Source organism: Acanthaster planci, linkage group LG16, assembly GCF_054643075.1.
Source record: "Acanthaster planci isolate LZ-2023a linkage group LG16, COTS_SCS, whole genome shotgun sequence".
NCBI lineage: Eukaryota > Metazoa > Echinodermata > Asteroidea > Valvatida > Acanthasteridae > Acanthaster > Acanthaster planci.
Window position 1 is genome coordinate 8,435,055 of NC_141792.1, and position 17,619 is coordinate 8,452,673.

General features: G+C 41.8%; 1 protein-coding gene and 1 pseudogene across 2 annotated transcripts in view; both read right to left on the bottom strand.

Moving 5' to 3' along the window:
• The window catches only part of LOC110986585 (alkaline phosphatase-like), a 68,097-nt gene that overhangs the window by 39,401 nt on the left and 11,077 nt on the right, over window positions 1-17,619 (bottom strand). The window lies entirely within an intron of this gene.
• Window positions 3,973-16,733, bottom strand: LOC147796460 (alkaline phosphatase-like; annotated as a pseudogene). Its single transcript, XR_015428001.1, has 10 exons — window positions 14,831-16,733; window positions 11,742-11,968; window positions 10,957-11,131; window positions 8,481-8,656; window positions 7,375-7,477; window positions 7,000-7,098; window positions 6,646-6,774; window positions 6,091-6,282; window positions 5,574-5,711; window positions 3,973-5,097 (listed from the first exon to the last, which is right to left on the bottom strand). The product of XR_015428001.1 is annotated as an alkaline phosphatase-like (transcript).

The following is a 17,619-nucleotide window of genomic DNA, read 5'->3' on the forward strand; positions in this document are numbered from 1 at the left end:
GGACTCCCGGCAGTTCTGTGTCGAGGGGAGAGGGTATTATCCAGCAAGGCTTTGGTACATTTCTGTTGCTAGCAGTTTACTCATATCCCTTGATCTGTCCCATTTTAAAACTTATACCGAATGCATTTTTTTTCTTAGAGATGGAGAACTTTTCCAGGAAGCGCTGGCACAGATAGGTTTTTTTTACAAATAAACTAGACTGATGAAAGTCAATAACAACAATTAACAGTCATAATCTCTTGGACTTGAATTCAAAACGAAAAAATTACCTATTTTGAGATTACTGAATACTTTGAAATTGCACGTAGTTAGGGATCCATCGCCCAATAACGACACGAGGCTCAAGCATGGCCATAAACGTCACCTCCCAAGCCAATGAATTTTAAGCCCACGGAAAAAACTGTTCGGCGACATAATTTCTTCACTTTTGAAAAACATTGACGAGACTATCGGAAGGCACTTAAGATTACAGAGGATTCCAAACAACTGCTTAGTACGCATGAATTTGAGTTTCCAGCTGTTTGATGTAGGCCTACGTGAGGCTGAGGTTTTAAGAGAGCATCTCCCCACCCACCACCCCCCCAAATCGTATGATTTAATTAGGAGAATTTTTAAAAAAATTCAACACAGTCTTGCTATTTGCCCATTGCTCTAAAATCCAACTCGTCACAGCCAATTAACGCTTTAGTCTGCTTATTGTAGGTTTAGTTTACGAATTAGAAAAGGCTGATCAACAGCACGATTTGTGCATGATCACTGCATACTGTGTTCCCGATCAGTATAGCGCCGTTCTCGCCTGTTCATCACGATCATCATGCCCGCAATGTGATCATCTTTTTTATTCCTCAATTATCAAGATAAGTTACTGTACTGTTTCATTTTAATAAAATTCGGATCTCTACAATATTGTGTATTTACACATCTTTACCTAATAAAAACGCTACTCCAAAGATTTCGTTGATGAACTTATTCCCGTACAAATACCCTGCTTATACAAAGCCTGCTACGCTAACAGAGTTAATTCTTTAATCCCAGGATGTGTCGCAAATTTACGCTTATAAACCGACATATAAAGCAGATTCTGAACAAAATCTGAACATTTTAGAGGTAATAAATAGGGGGTTAATTGGTCAGTCCGAAGTCCCCAATCCGACAAAAATCATGGAACTGCATTTTTATATCGGCTCGAGGGAACGCGGATTAAAGCCGGGTACTAGTAACGGCCTCTGTGTAGCAAGCGTGCAACTGATCTTTACTGAAAATCGCGCACGCCTAATGCGTGCACGCAGCTCGATACCTGTCCGTGCGTGCACTTTACAACTCAAGAACGGACGAATTACGTCTATAAAAGTACTGTTGTCTCTCACTTATTTTCCTCGATAATGCAGTCCATGGTTCGGTCTGAAATTCCTAAACCTCCCAGACGGATAGATGAGGCCACGAAGAACTTGTAAACATGAAAAATTAGTTTCTTCAACAAGATTAACAAAGAACAAATTAGAACCAATTTTGTGGTCGTTTTGTACACAACTTTTTTTAACCTGGACGTCAGTTGTAATGAAATGAAGACAATGTCCAACCTGGGCTAGTTGTACACATGGTAATTTACGGAGGGCTGAGAACCAGTTTCTTCCATCCTGCGTTTTTATGATTTCTTCATCCCGTAAAAAATTATCTCACGATGTCAACATCTTGCCTGTATTATTTTGTCATCCCGACAAAAAGTATGTCAGGATCTAACAAGTCGGATGGAACTTCCAGAGCTCTGTATTACGGTAATTCATCGTCATGCTGAGATCATAAAATGTTAGGATCTTAACAAGTTGGATGGACCCTAACTATATCCAGCAAGAAATAAGACCGAGGGGTACACCCCACATGTCCAATCGTTATACACATTTTAGCCTATAGTGTTACCTAACACATCCCCCCAGATATCTGAAAAGAATCCCTGAGATTCAAGTGAAACAATGACCAACACAAAGCGGGGGGGGGGTTCTCTCCGTCTAATACCGGTATCTTGCTTCACATTTCTCTCCAAAAGCTCCCAGAAAATTGCTGAACAAACACACCCGTGACCAAAAAAATTTTCAGAAGTCGTCTACGCGTGGCAGTTTGACAATCAGAAAAATAAATGTGGAAATTGTAAGAAAAATTTCCCCCTCCACGGTCTAAAAGAGAGAGGCCAATGGGCATTTTTTTCCAGAGTGGCACCTGTAACACCCAGGCAAACGAGACCAAACATTAAAATTGTGAATATCATTTGAATAAATCCATAACAAATCTTTCAAGCGGGCTTACGTATTTGACGTCTGGTACAATTGCAAAAGGGCCCAGCTCTTTTCACGTTGAAAGGTCTCCGAATTCTAATCGATTAAACATTGAGAATATCTCAGCGCTGGACGTCGCAAACCAAAATAAAGCCGAGTTTTTCCTGGCAGCGAAGGCTGCTATAAGTTGAGTGAAATGATAGACCTTGTTAAATATACCCAAATGCAGGCCGTAAAATCGAGATAGGAATGGACCGAAAGGCACAGAAACTGGAGTCTTGCTTGTTGGGATCAATTTTGGTCGGGAAAGGGGGTGTCCTGAGAAAGCCATAGAGCTAAGGAACTTTTGACAAATTAACAGATTTTCGCCTGCAGATGATGCGTTCGACTCCAGGACCATTTTTTTTTCATTCCACCAACCATCGATTTTGTAGTCACTGATTTATCAAGCACAGGATACTTTTGACTGTTTAGGGAGTCATCACCCAGAAGAGACTGAGACTCAAAGTCAGTCTCAAAGTCGGCTTCAAAGTCAGCTTTTTCTGACGCGTAATCAACGATGCGTTGTCTGGTGCAGAATCATTGATTCTGCAAAGCCAGATCCTTTGGTTCCTATAACCCTTGGAGCACATACAAGGAACTGCCTCAACTGCGCAAGAATCTGCATGTGCGAGAGTGCTTATAGTGTATGTTCTCAGTTATGGCGGGGGGAAATATTCACGACGTCCCTCCCGTCATATTCCTCAAGTACATCCAACATCCAACATCCAACACTTAAAGGGAGGTGACACCATTTTTTTCGTCGTGATTTTACAAGATTGGCAGACTTAAGGGTTTGGGAAAAAGACAGCAGTGTTCTTAAACTTTCAAATTGAAGATCTTGAAATATACCTTGGGGGAAAAAATGAAATACTGGGCGTTCTGAGTGAGCAAACGGCTTACTCTCGTGGTTTATCCACAGATGAACTAACATGACATCTGCTCTAGCCCTTTAAAAGCGCATTGTGTCCATGGTCAAAACTACGCAGTAAATTTACTTAAGTAATACGTGTATGTAAAATGTAACATTGTAACACCGTGGATTCATGAAAAACTTTATCGAGCCGTAAAGTTACTGTAGTCGACTTGTGCCCGTGCGTAACAAGAACGGACGGCCCTACATATTCTATACCTGTGCGTGCGCGATTATGCTTCGTGACCGTGTACACTTTAACGTCTGTTAGCACGTCAATGGAATTCTGAAATCCATTCTCAGTTTACCAACTAACGTGGGTTTAAAGGAAATTATATCTGGAAACACGGGAGGTTTAACTCCCGGAAATCGTAGTTTTCGTTGACAAAAATCCTCTTGCTGTGAACTTGGCTCGGGATGGCAACATTTTGGCGTTCAGAAACCTTGGAAGAAATTATCAAAATCGCACCCCCGTAAGTTCTCAATGGCCCGCTCACACTTCTTGTCGCCAAGGCCATTTGTGTGCATGCGTGCATAATTATGAATTCAATAGCGAAAAAGGTCTATTGGTGAACTGCTATGGGAAGAAAACTTGTTTGAAGGTTAGTTTGAAACCGGGACCATTGCCATGGTTGGCTGCCATTTTCTAAATGTTTACTGGCTTCTGGGTACCCTGCTCCAGTGCCCGCTGTAAACGTAACGCGTTGGCCATAAGCATACAATAATAACCTTAGCAGCCTGTGCACAAAATTCATGAATACACCTTGTGAGCCTATTTATTTCAAATTTTGAAGGAGGTAACCATAATTAGGTACCAAGACCCAAGCGTCCCAGTCTCCCACTCCTCTTTTAACACCTGTCGCCAAAAGTTTGATTGATCTCACACTGTTTTCCACAAAACCACAGATGTTCATACACTAGGAAGTAAACTATGGAAAAATCAACATCAATCATTTTTTCCAGCCCCCCATGAAGTCCCCAAATTTGGCAATATACATGAACACCTTTTACCTTTTCAAGAGGTAATAGGTAAATTTGAAAAATCGGGATGAATTTTTTCACACCACCAAGAATTTCAAAAAACAAAAACAATCACCATAAACACTTACATGACGTTTTTCACGAAGTGTTAATTTTTAAGCTAAAATCCCGTTTCCATCATGCATATGCCCTGGCCATTTTTGTAGGCTAGGGCCTATAATTGTGTTGGGCTCAATGGATCGACCTATTAATGGCTGATGCCTAGTGGTCTATTGATATCCCCCCTCCCCACTTTGAAAACCATTCCGCTACTGGTGGCCTGGGCACACTATGGAGAATTATGATGTGCTATACTTGAAACCGAATGAAAACTTGAAGAGAGTCCTATGATGCAAGAAGACCACAGCAAATTGACAACTTTAACGGTCAAGTAGCAATTTCAACTGCTATTTCATGCATTGTTTTCACTAAACATAATTAATCCGAGTTGGCACTATGGTCTACGGGACATAGTATTTTTTGGTTGTTTCATTATGGGATATTTGTAGATCTCATCTTCACCTTTTTGTCCATATTTTTCGTTCAGAATGTAAAGACATATCATTCAGACAAATCAAGGACCATCCAAACTCTGACAAACACTGTAACCATTGGAACGCCCCCTTTAGGTATCGCCGTGGTCACGGCCCCGCCCCTCCACATCGTTACAGTCCTCGCAGTGTTTCTTGTCCCCCAGACAGGCGGCGTAGCGCACAACGTGCGCCATGTAGTTCTGCTCATGGACACCGTGGAAGAGGTGCGACATTGGCCCGTTGGCGTAGATAGCCACGTCCTCCCCAGCGTGTGTTTCTCCTCTCATGGGGACAAGAGCCGGCTGAATGAACCTCAGAATTCCTGCGATTATTTGTTTTATAAATAATAATAATTATTAATATATTCCGATTTTGCGAAAAGATATTGAACTGTTCAAATCGTATTTGCAACTTTTTTGAAGTTTAATGCGATGGGGATATACAAATTTAACCTGTACACACTGCACAGTAAAACACTCCGTCCAGTAAATTTCTCATAATGGCCAATTAACCTATTGGCAATATAGTAACACTATCAGAGCTGTCTGTACCGGGTATATAGGGCCTACTGCAGCTTTGCACTTTTCCATTCATTTCCACTTGCCTGTACGTTACAGTCCTCACGGTTTTATTAATTAAACAAGCTCCTCTTTCTCCCTCGTGTAAACTGGAGTTACAAACAGTTTCGCAAAACAGCTTAATTTTGCTTATCAACAGGAGACCAAGTCACAAGCGGAATTTCAGGAAAAAGAATATGCCTGCATGGCAGGTACTCCAGTTTCCCCAGGCACTTCTTACCTGTATCTTTCTCGGTGAGCCTGCGGCGTTTTCCCGTGGCTTTGTAGCTCTTTAGCTCGGCAGCTCCCCCCGGTCCATTCGCGTAACTGACCGTGGTATAAGGCAGATTGTCATCACCGATTTCCAAGTCACTCAGACCTGAAACAATGATTTCAAAGACTAAAGTACGTTTTGTTTTTCTTCCCCAAGATGGTGCTATTTGGTGGAAAAGTTTAGCTTTTCTAAAAAATAGTGAAGCTAACCAAACCAACAATCATTATAATCTCCAATTTAGGCGTACATCCAGTTCCATTTTTTTTTTAGATATGGCCAGATTAGTGACCCACTATTTACCAAACAATGCCAGGGTCCACAGTCAAGGAACCAGGCAAAGGGGTAAGGAACGTGTATGGCTAGGAAGAGGTCACATGAACTGCGTCATTGTGGTTGAATAACTTTTGTACAAATACCATTGTTTCATCGAAACTGAACTTGCAAAATATAGTCCTAATCAAGGTTCACACACACATCATTTTACCTAAAATGGGGTTGCCCCGGCTTGGATGGCCGCTTATGGTCATTGTGTGACTGTGATCAGCAGTGACGATCACCAGTGTGTCTGACTCATTGGTCAGCTCCATTGCCTTGGTAACAGCAGCTTCGAGGGCCACCGTTTCCTTGAAGGCGTGGCCTGAAAAGCTGCTATGGTGGGCGTGGTCTATACGACCGGCTACATAATAAATAAATAATATATGGAGATTTGAGTTTTTTACCAGGAATATTAACATTGTCTAAGAAAGACACGGGATAATCCTCCCGTCAAAATATAGCCCCTGCCATAAGACGTTAAGACATTAGCGTGATACCGGCCGTCCAAGGTGTGACTGTCGTGGGAGCCTCACACTCTGCAGAGGAAAGTCTAGCAGATCGAACCCTACCTCTAACAGTACGATGTTTCTTTTTCTCTTCAGAATCCCAAAAGGACAAATTTACAAGTGAGTGTTGTGCCGCCCTCGGCGACGCCAGTAGAGTGCAGTCAACTTCCAGCCCACTTCCCTGTAATTTTACTGGATTACGGTAACTTTGATTTTACCTTCGACCATCAGGAAAAAACCGTCTTTGTCTTTCTGCAGGATCCTGATGGCCTTCTCTGTCATCTCGGCGATGGATGGTTCGTCAGTTCGCTCAGCCTCATACTGCATGTGGCTGGGCTCAAACAGACCTCAAACAGGGAAAAATATGGCACCAAATTTCCCTGAAAGTATTGTCCACAATATAAATGGATCAGCGTTGACGTTGACAAGACCAATATTCAATGAAGGTTGAAAATCAAGTGTGTAAATCAGCATAGAATAATTTGCCCCAATATACGGATGCCGTCGTTAGGTATAGCATAAGTCTCCGGATTCGAAAGAAGGTCCCCCGTTCTTTCCAGTATGAAACTTACCGAGAAGATACTCTGTCTTCTCCGGCTCTACGTGATCAAACTGTTCCCGGTTCCACACGAAGTGACTTGTTTGGCAATCTTTGCTAGCCAGCCATTCGTCTGTCCAAACAGTCCAATGATTCGGAATATTGGAGAAAAATAAACTTGGAATTGGGTTAGAAACCCCGCCACTCTGCCTATTACCATTCAGTTTCACCCCGATACATTGTTCATGGCGTGATGTTGCTTTTATTAAATTGAATAGGGTGTTAAAATTTGACTTTTCTCTGTATCAGCAAATCGGAAACTGATTGTGTTTCACAACATGAGCTTGCGGAGTCTCCCTTGAAGACGTAAATAGCTTGACTGTCTTCTAACGAGTCAGTTCCATATTACCTATGAGATTCCTTCCGTCTGTCCGTCGGCCTTTCAAGAAAGGATATTCGTAGTCACTGAAGTTAGTAGGTGTCATCTCTCGTCGACCTCCGCCCAAAATGACCTGCGAATAAATAACGGAAAAGCTGACGGAACTCAGACTAGTGTCTGTAGATAAAGCATTCTGCAAGACAAGGTGCAAATGGACGGATGATCAATTGGATGGAAGATGCATTTCCCCCATTCGCCAGGACCAGACTCTGAACTAATACAATGAACTCTGCCTACTATGAGTCTTCTATACGATGGAGAGCAGGGCGCACGCTGCCATGTTTGAATACCGTGATATCACCGCGATGTTCGTTAACTGTTAGTGGCCAGGGTTATCCCTAAGGGAAGCCATTGTTTGGTGATCTGTCGTACTCACTTCGACTTTATTGCTGAAAAGGACCTCCAATCGAGGAAACCAATCACGTGACATGTGGCCCCGTGGCGCGCGCAGCACACCTCTGACCCGCATACACAAGCGTAGCGTATACTTTTGAATATCTACATTCGAGATCATGAGATATTCAGCTCACTTGTTTATACAGTAGATCTCCACTTTATAAGTCGACCTGAACATGACAACCACTCTCTTGTGCACCCCAAAATTAAGCGGACTCGCGCAAGCAGTTTGACAATTTCTTTTCGACTGCGTGGGCATGACTTGCATGGAAATGGCTGGGAAATAACCAGCTTATAGTAACTTTTAAAACGTTTGATTCAAATGGTTCATGCGATTAATTTTTAAACATACTTCCAGCGCTTGATTGTTATGCTCCTTTTTCCTTACACAGCGACGAATCCCTATCAGAATATCAATAATTCCAGCAGTTTCGGTGCACAAAGTTTGCAGCAGCACGGTTTCCGCCTGGAATAAGATCACAGTCTTTTACTCAGGCTATGTACATTTCCAGTTGTCTATAAACCGAAAAAGGACAATTGAACAGAAGACGAATTAAAACACAAAACTGCATTTTTATAGGGTCAACACGAAAAAATTTTAAGAAACCATTCTGATAAAGAGACGGGGTTGCGACAAATCTCTGCCCTGAGCCTTGAGTTTGTCCTTGAATCAAGACTACCTTGGTGTTCTTCCCCAGCGTGACAAGTTGATGTGCGATATCGGTGCATCCCAACGCAGCCTCCTTCTCCGGGATGTCCCCATTGTTCTCCCATTCACGGTCCGGCGAGTGCGCGTACAAACAGGCAGGAGTGGCGTGAGTCACACGGGTAGTTGTCACGAATCCCGTTGCCTTCCCTGCAGAAAAGAAACCCAAACTGTAACACAAAGGTGGACCCATTGTTTGAAAGTTAAGCATTATATAAACATATTTAAATTATGGATACTGAGCCGGTGAACAAAATCAATAACATAATGACTGACCAAATGTTTGCATTTTGGATAATGTTTCCTAATCATGTGGACATTAATTAATTAAACATGCAGTCAGCAAGCCAAACAAAAACCATATTGAAGTCAAAGGCCTGCATTTTGAATAAATATTCGTAAACATCTGCATATCAAACACCTCCCAGCAAGCAAGTCCAAGGCCAAATTATATGGAAACACTACGTACATGTGCTCATAAACGTATTTATATAGTACAAGCCAATCCATAAACATAAAAATTCGTGTGTAGTGTGGATAACAAATGGAAAAGGGAACAGGGATACCAGAGTTTGATCCAGTATTAAAAAAGGAGGCGCTCACTACTGATGGAAGGGGTGGGGGGTCAATTGGAGGTGAACCAGAGTACCTCAGTCGGCAGCTGGGTATAATAAACCTTCTCAGTACACTGGCAGTGCTTCCAATGCGGCTCGTCCACTAGCTGATGATTTGTCGGTCAATGTCTGTCTATGTGACAGACAAATACAAATCGTATATAATTCAATCATTCGCATGATATAATTCTTCTACGCGCTTGCCATTGCACTGGTATAAACAACGAGGCTGATAATGATGGTGGGATGGGTCACATTTCCTGTAATAGAGCCTGAGAGTGCAGTCACGCAGAAAGCTTCCGAAACCCTCGCGCGGTCCACCTATGGGGATTTTACATGGGGTCGTCCTATCCCGTTCGATAATTTTAGGAAGAACTATTTCCAAATGAAACCACCCGAGAAACACTTACGTCGGAATTTTCCCTTTATCCTCCTCAAGCAATATTTTGGAAAGTCAGCGGAGATGGCTAAAAACCAATTTCATTCACGGCCTTTCACTTCTGGCAATATCGTTTGTTTCCATTCCCAGCGCTTACGACAAAACGATATTAGAAAAATGTCGCATAGATTTGCCTACCCTATACAAGGAATGGAATCTAGATTCAGTTGAGTTGACCTAGTACAGTTCTTGTCAGCAAAGGTTAGATTAAACATTTGAATCTTTTGTAAAAGCGGAATATTGTTTTAAGGTTATTACCTTATAAATTACAAATTCGTTAAAATACTTGGATCTGCTTTTATTTTAGCTATAACCAAAAGTCTCCCATCAAGTGTAATTCCGTAACTGCTCATCTGCGTATACAAAACCACAGCATTCCACTGCTTTTTTAATGAATTTTATATTTTCGGAAGTGATAGGTCAGTTTTTAGCAGGATATTTCTCAACTAGGTCAGGTAACTTTTCAGTATCTATAAAAAAATATGCTTAGCCTATCTAATATTGTACGAAAGAGTTTTTACAAGTTGAGATTTTAAGAAGGAATTGAACGAAAATATGTTACCAATTCTAAGTTTTTACAACGATTCCGTAAGTGCGCCATCAGGGGTCAACTTTCAGGCTCTATAAGGAATGTGTGCTTGGAGGGTCTTCAACGTTCGTTAGCATATCATTCCCATTCATAAATACCTTCGGAGTCGGAAATTAAGCAATTATAAATTTAGAACTATTCCATGAAACAGTTTTACCAGTTTTACTTTCATTTTTGCTTTGAGAACTTTAGAACACAGATACATGTAATCCAATAAAAATGTGCTCTTTTCCAAGTTTGGTTCACCTCTATTTGATTCCCGCTCACCCCCCCAAATAACAAAGAGTGCACCCCCTTCTTTTTTGAAAGCTGGATCCACCACTGACATCCTATATTCCTTTTATCCAACGACATTCACTGCTTTATAAACAAGACCCGCAGGTTTCCTTGTCGTTGTTCATTATTTGCTTCTTATTCATGCAACCAAATCTAATTCATAGTAAACGCATAAATTCAGCAATAATTATTGCCTTGGTTTGGCTTGGTGACTTAATGTTTATTCAATGTCCTGGTACTTGCAAATAAAAATTCAGCAGCTCATGTGTGGGTGTATGTTTTCGTGTGTCTTTGATGTTCTTTACTAAACAAAATTGTAGCTAGAAGCCACCCCTGTGTTATTTTTATTTCCGGCTTTATTTCAGTTCGCAATGTCTGGACGCAAAATCTTTTATTTCATCTGCTTGAGTTGGTCTTAATACTATTTGGATCAACAACTCTTGTATGCCAGTCTGAGCTTGGTGATTTTTGTTCTTCGGTGACAATGGCTCTGCGTAGTACATGCATACACCGTTTTGCCGTATTTGTTTACCTTCCTTTTCAGCATCAATCATGACCGAGTCCACTGCAGCGTTCAAGCTGGACCGGCAGTCGCCCACTACGGCCGAGTCATCTAATCCCACCAGCTGCCACTTGGTCTTGACTCCGCAAAAAAACGCAGTGGCCGTACCGGCAGAGTCTGGTACCTGCCGATCGGTGTTGTAGGCCTGCCGGTTGAGGGGTTAGAATTATTTACGTACGGTGGCAAAATTGAAGCAAGAGGAAATTGATCAGAGGAGGTGAAACCTGCGTCGGTCAACCTCGACATCTTGATGTCAATCTTCGGACTGCCGTTAAGTGCGAAGTGCCATTTTTAGCTGACGGATTCTGAAATTTAGAAGTTGCTCCTTGAAGATACATTTGCTTGAACTGTACGTTCAATTTTGGCAAAGTTCACGACCCATGTAGCCGGCTTGACGTCCATGTTCCGTGCATCATTGCAATTTGTAGCGTGCATCTTCGCAATCATAGAATAAAGGAACAGTTTGTGCTGTTCCAGTTACCCAGCCCACCTTCTTTCCAAATTACTTATACCGTGGCCCGGAATCTTTAGTCAATGGTATTACGAGGCTGTACATATCTGCAGAGATCACCTTATTTTTTAAACCACGGACAGTGAAAAAAATTTCCTTAATCTTTACAAAACAGCCAAAACAAATTGCCAAATGTGAGTTTCTGCATTCGGGCAGACAGTTTTGTGGTCACTGCTAAAAATGTAAAAATGTATATTTTCTGCCATTGCATTTAGTCCCAACAGAAAACCAGCAACCTTCATACCTTTGAGAAGGCGACACTAGAGAATTTCTCCCACGCCAAGACCGTCTCCTCCCCGGTCATGCCCTCCTGCTGCCCTTTGAAGATCCGGGCCCCCGTCACGGTGGAGACACCCATGCCGTCCCCCACGAAAAATACTATGTTCTTGGCCACGTTGCGGTTCAGGCTGGCCTCCCTGCTCAGAGCTTTCTTCAGCGTGTTCTGGGCCTGGTTGTTCCAGAAATTAGCACCTAAATTAAAATTTCACCGAAACAAAACCAAAAAAATGCAGTGCATCGTCCAACACGATATTGAATGAGCCGATTTTGTCATTTGCCGTTCAGTTTCAAATTTTGCTTGCGTTTGCCACATTTACCACTATGTCAAGAAAAGTCGCCATTACTGACCACATTCGTCTTAGCCATTGCCGAATGCCCGAAATAAGAGATTGGATTCGTCTTTCACTAACCACTTCAAAACTTCCATCATTAGGCGTTGCATGCTCAAGAATTATTTAGCACCCGTATCCCGTCAATATCAAGGCCGGAGCCAGGTCGGGGGGGGGGGACGGAGTAAGCGTTCCCACTGCACTTTTGCATTAACTGATTGAACCAGTCACAAAATAAGCATCTCCTCAAAATTAATAAGTAAATAACAAATTAAAAAAATCCTGAACCAAGTGGTTTTGTCGATACAAAATAAACTTCATTTTAAGCACTTAATAACCTTCAGTCTGATTGATAAGAAAAATCCTCATCTTTGGGGGGAGGGGGGCAATGGTCCCCGTAAGCACTCCCCTCTGATCTGCCATTGGTCACTTGTCAACATAGGTTCAGATTTTAATAAACAGATCCCAATTATGATTAGGTCCAAGTCTTCCATCTTTGTACAATCAGCTGACAGCCATCACCTAAAAGTAACAAAAAACCTGTACCAGATTTATGCTAGGAATGATGTAACGATTCCTTAGTGGATAGTGCGTGATCGAATTAGTAATGGATGCTCACATTATATCAAACGTAGTTTGGGTACTATTATGGGCTCCTTTGAAGTTGAAACAGCGGAAGAACTCAGATCGCTTTACACCAAACCCTGTTCAGAGTTTCTGTGCCGTACCTGAGTGGCATATTCCCTTGGAAGAATTGTCGCCTCTCTCTTGAAAAATGCGTGGCTTTTGTGAAAAGCTCTTTTTGTAAGCGGTACTTTGCTGACATTTTTATGTGATTTTTGAAGGCTCGAAACAAAGAATTTAAAGTTTTCCTGAAGTTTTCAAATGTGAGCTGTGGCGGAGAAAAGTGTAAAGGTTTTAGATTTATTGACAGGTTTCCGCTATTTTTTTTCTCTTCCCGACTGGATGCGTTTGCATCGACTTGACTCAGCACCGATTCCGTTTATCCGGCATAATCTTTCGGCTTTGCGAGAGCAAGAATTCAGTGACTCGGGAACGAAAGACGAACAGAGAAGTACAGTAAGTTAAAATGAGGTTTATTATTGAAACCAAGGTGTTTCTGTCATTATAACATTGTCAGGGAATGTTGAAATCCCCATGCAAGAAGCACATGAAAATGTGTGCACTGGTTCCGACGCAAAATTTCCACACATTGCACACATATATATGTGCAAGTACATGCGCACACACATGTACAGTACTATGCACTGGAGTGTAGTGTAATGTACAGTACGCGTGTAACAGACCGTTGGACGGCGTCATATGTACCGAGCACGGTTCGTGGCTGGATCGATTTTGTGCATAAAGCACGTAGATCGCGCTGCGCAGAAGAGTATAATAACTCAGCTTCAGTCAAATAAAACAATCTAGCTAGATAAAACTGATTGTATTGTGTAGTTGAGATTCTGGCCTGTCGCATGCAGTGTCTCATTGTTCTGGAAAAACTTCTAAAATTGAGAAATTTAGTGGGGAAAAAAGACCAAGAGATCGATTGAAAATGGAAATATTTTATCGCCTTAGTAACCTCTTTGAGGCTAAACTTCATTTTTATGTAGCATTTCTTTTCATGATTCTGTGGGGTTTTATTTGATGTAAGCCTTCTGGAGCACCTATAAAGAGTTTGAATGTGATCGTTTGTTAATTTTGTGCAAACGAAGTCTTCGAAACGAGAAGGATTGGCACGTTGCTGATGACAATTTCGTATGGTTCACAAGGGCCTGGTCAAGAAACAGCTGCGCAAAGCTGTCAGTGATGTGCAACTGTTGTTCGTACTAAATGCACTGATAATGGCCTAACAAAGACAGTTTCATGCTGGCCATTGGCATACTTTTTTACCTCTGACGCCACAATTATTAGTCATCATTCAGTTTATTCGTTGTGGCACGAATTCTTTTGATGCTGACTATACCGTTGCTAATCCCGAGCTTCTGAGCCTGCCGGCAGCAAGCCTTGTATAATTACTGTCAATTCTAACAACATGCTTGTAGATATGCATTATACCAATCTGACACACATTCAAAACGGCGTATCAGCCAGAAACACGTCTCCCTTGATAAGCGCGTGTACATACACAGAGCGGATCACAGGGCAGTTTATATCCAGTGTTTTACTTTACCGACCAGATGTTGGTCAGGTACCTGGCAGTGTAGTTCCTTCAACCATGAAAATATCTGGTTACAGCCACTCATTCAATACAAAGAATACAAAATGTAGCTTATGCATGAGCAGTAGTCTACAGAATAATGAATAATAGAAACTGATCCAATTCTTTAGTGATTCTCAGACTGATGTTCATGAACTTTCACGATATGACTAATAAGTTCTCTTCCCCCCTTATGTACGATGAGTGTGTCTGTGAGTACGCCGTTGTCTTGCGTTTGGGGATCAGCCATCAGTTGGCTGAATAGCTAAGCCCTCTGAGGAAAAACAATCAGTGGAGAGAGCTCAGGGACTGCCATCCTACTTGTCTAGATCCAGACATTTTATCCCAGGATGACGACATCTAACACATTCTTGACGTCAATAGCTGTAATAATCATTTCATCACATGAAAAGGAAAGAGGGGGGATAAATCAGGGTAAATCAACTAACAAGCCGTGTAAGACAGCCTGAGAAAGGGCTCTCTTGGACAAAACATGTACTGCTCGAGATATCGTACTCTTACCTTGTGCCCGGGTGTAGCCGGCACATCCGAGCCAGAACAGTATCGGGATCCACGTCATGCCTGAGTATCGCATCTTGACAGAGAGGCTCTAGACCAACCAGGAGCAACCCATGAAACCCAATGTTGATTAGGCTGTATGCAACTGTGCATCAGAGGAGAATCATTTTATTGCATACTAGTTAGAAGCGACCGTCCAATCGTCTACTTATGAGTCTGTGTGCCACACTGCACATCGAATCCAGTGCAGTGTGTGGAATCTCTCGATAACGTGATCTGAACTCACCATGATGTCTGGTCGATGCACCTGGGCCCACTTTCGCGGCGCTGCCAAGCACACAGTTTTACTTTTACATAGGCTCCAGGTATTTCATAGAGACTACGAACACATCAATAAAACCCTTGGAGGAAATATTATTTTCTGATGGTAGTGATGTAATAGAAACAATGGCAACTGAGAAAAACGCTTACTGCAAATTTGGAAGCTATAGTTAGCACAAGAATTTGTTTAGCGGTAAGCAGAGCAATGTTATTGGGTCATGGTCCGAATTCGGAGACGGGGGGAATTCGTAGTCACTTTTGATTTTGTTTTATTTACTGCAACCTTTATTTGTTTTTGTAGGATGTGGGTGCAGCTTCGGGTTCATATATTCATAATAAACGTTAGGAATTTCAGTGTATTAATTCTTGAGACAACAGCTGCAGCAACAGCCAATTCCATAGAGCTGCTTAAGCACAAAAACTTGCTTAGGAGTGAAACAAACCTTGCTTAAAAAACAAAGGTTTCTAGCTGAAACTCTGTGTGATTACCATTCTATAACCGAAAACTAGCTAACTCCAAACAATATACATGTACATCATATGGAGTTTCTGGCTGGTGACCTGATTTAGCGAGCAAGCTTTTTTTTTCACGCCTAAACACATTTTGTGCTTAAGCAGCTCTATGAAATTGGCCCCAACTGACAAATCTAAAAGGTGACGATTTCAGTTAAAAGAAGTGATGCCCTCGACAGCTTTGGATTTGTTTTTCTTTTTTTAACAACGATGCATTTAGAAAAATAATCAGTTAAATAAGCCTTTCAGTAATGCACCGCCAGCTCAAGGCCGAAAAAAGTCCTTTGGTTTTCGGTGTGACCATTTCAGTATTGCGTTAACAGTGGTTAACAAACCTTGCAAAAGCAGCTGGAATTTTGCCTGTCAACGTGCACTTGGTTTTGAGCGTACTGAAAAAACCCACAAAGAGTCAAACATTTTTACTGTCGGAATTTCTTCATGTACCGGTGGGATTTGATATGCTGAATAAAAACAAAACAAAACAAAACCAAACCAAAAAAACAACAACAACAAAACAAAAAAACAAAATCAAACAAACAAACAAATAAACAAACAAACAAACAAACAAAAACAGGGGACTTTCACCCCAAAGTCAGCATTACACGTGTTATAGCTATAGCCAGTTCAGTGTAATACATATAATTAGCTTGAAACACGTATTTATGAATAGTATATAACATACATGTATTTCAGTCATAAATAATTATTAAAATATTAATATGACGATCAATGAGTTTAATAATTACGAGTAGTTTATAGTACAGTCGATGTTTTTCAACTAGGGCATTAGCAGGGTCGACAAACTAACACTACAGCCATCAGCCGCTGTTGCATGATTGTCGTCTAGGATTATGTGAATTGTAGCTTTTGTAAGAGCCTCTTCAAGACCCTAGGAGACTTTCTTGGGCAAAAGTATTTGTTTGCAGCCTAGGCGCTTTTACCAATATTCGAATGGAACAGTTTACAATATTATTCGTTTCATACAGTCCCCAATTCCCCTCGACTTCGTTTCATGAATCTGGTTGATAAAAACGATCACCGTAAAAAAAATAATAAAGTAGGCAGACTTCTTCAAACGCCTGCTAGCTGTTCATGCAAAACAAGGGCAGACCAAATACTGACGAATATCACAACTGTTGTTAAGCCTCCGGTAGGTATTGCACTGGCCCCGCCCTTCACATCACCACACGGATTCACGTATTCCTCGCAGTGTTTCTTGTCCCCGAGACAGGCGGCGTAGCGCACCACGTGCGCGATGTAGTTCTGCTCGTGGAGACCGTGGAAGAGGTGCGACATGGGCCCGTTGGCGTAGATAGCCACGTCTTCCCCGCCGTGGGTCTCAATGCCCAGGGGGACGATAGCCGGTTGAACGAATCTTGGAGAGCCTGATGAAAAAAGATGTAGCAAAAAATTAACTGATTTCAGCATAATGTAATTTGCTGAATGGGCGAAATGTTCAAAATTCTGCCAAGGAGCATCTTAGAAAACCCATATGGCGTCATGAAAATCAACGCAGCTCTTATTCTTTTCTCTGGAAACTTGGAAAGGATACGTCTTGATATGACTGGAATTTGTAAGCCCTGGCGGCGTTTACAAAATAGGAAAATCTCAGGGAAGGGTTATAACTATCAATGACTTTTTTGCAAGTCGCCACATATCGGCAAAGGTTAGTTACACTGTAAAAATGCGCTGCACATGATGCACTTGTAGACTAGCAGCTATTTGTCCCAGAATCATGAACACCTCATGCACTTAGTTTTATGCACCTTAGGTGTTAGACGGCCAACTAGTGCACGTTTACTAGCACATACTGACTAGCACGTATTTGTCCCAGAATCATGAACACCTGAGGCACTATTGCACTTCAGGTGCTATTTTCCTAGCACATAACGACTAGCACGTATTTGTCCCAGAATCATGAACACCTGAGGCACCATTGCACTTCAGGTGCTATTTTC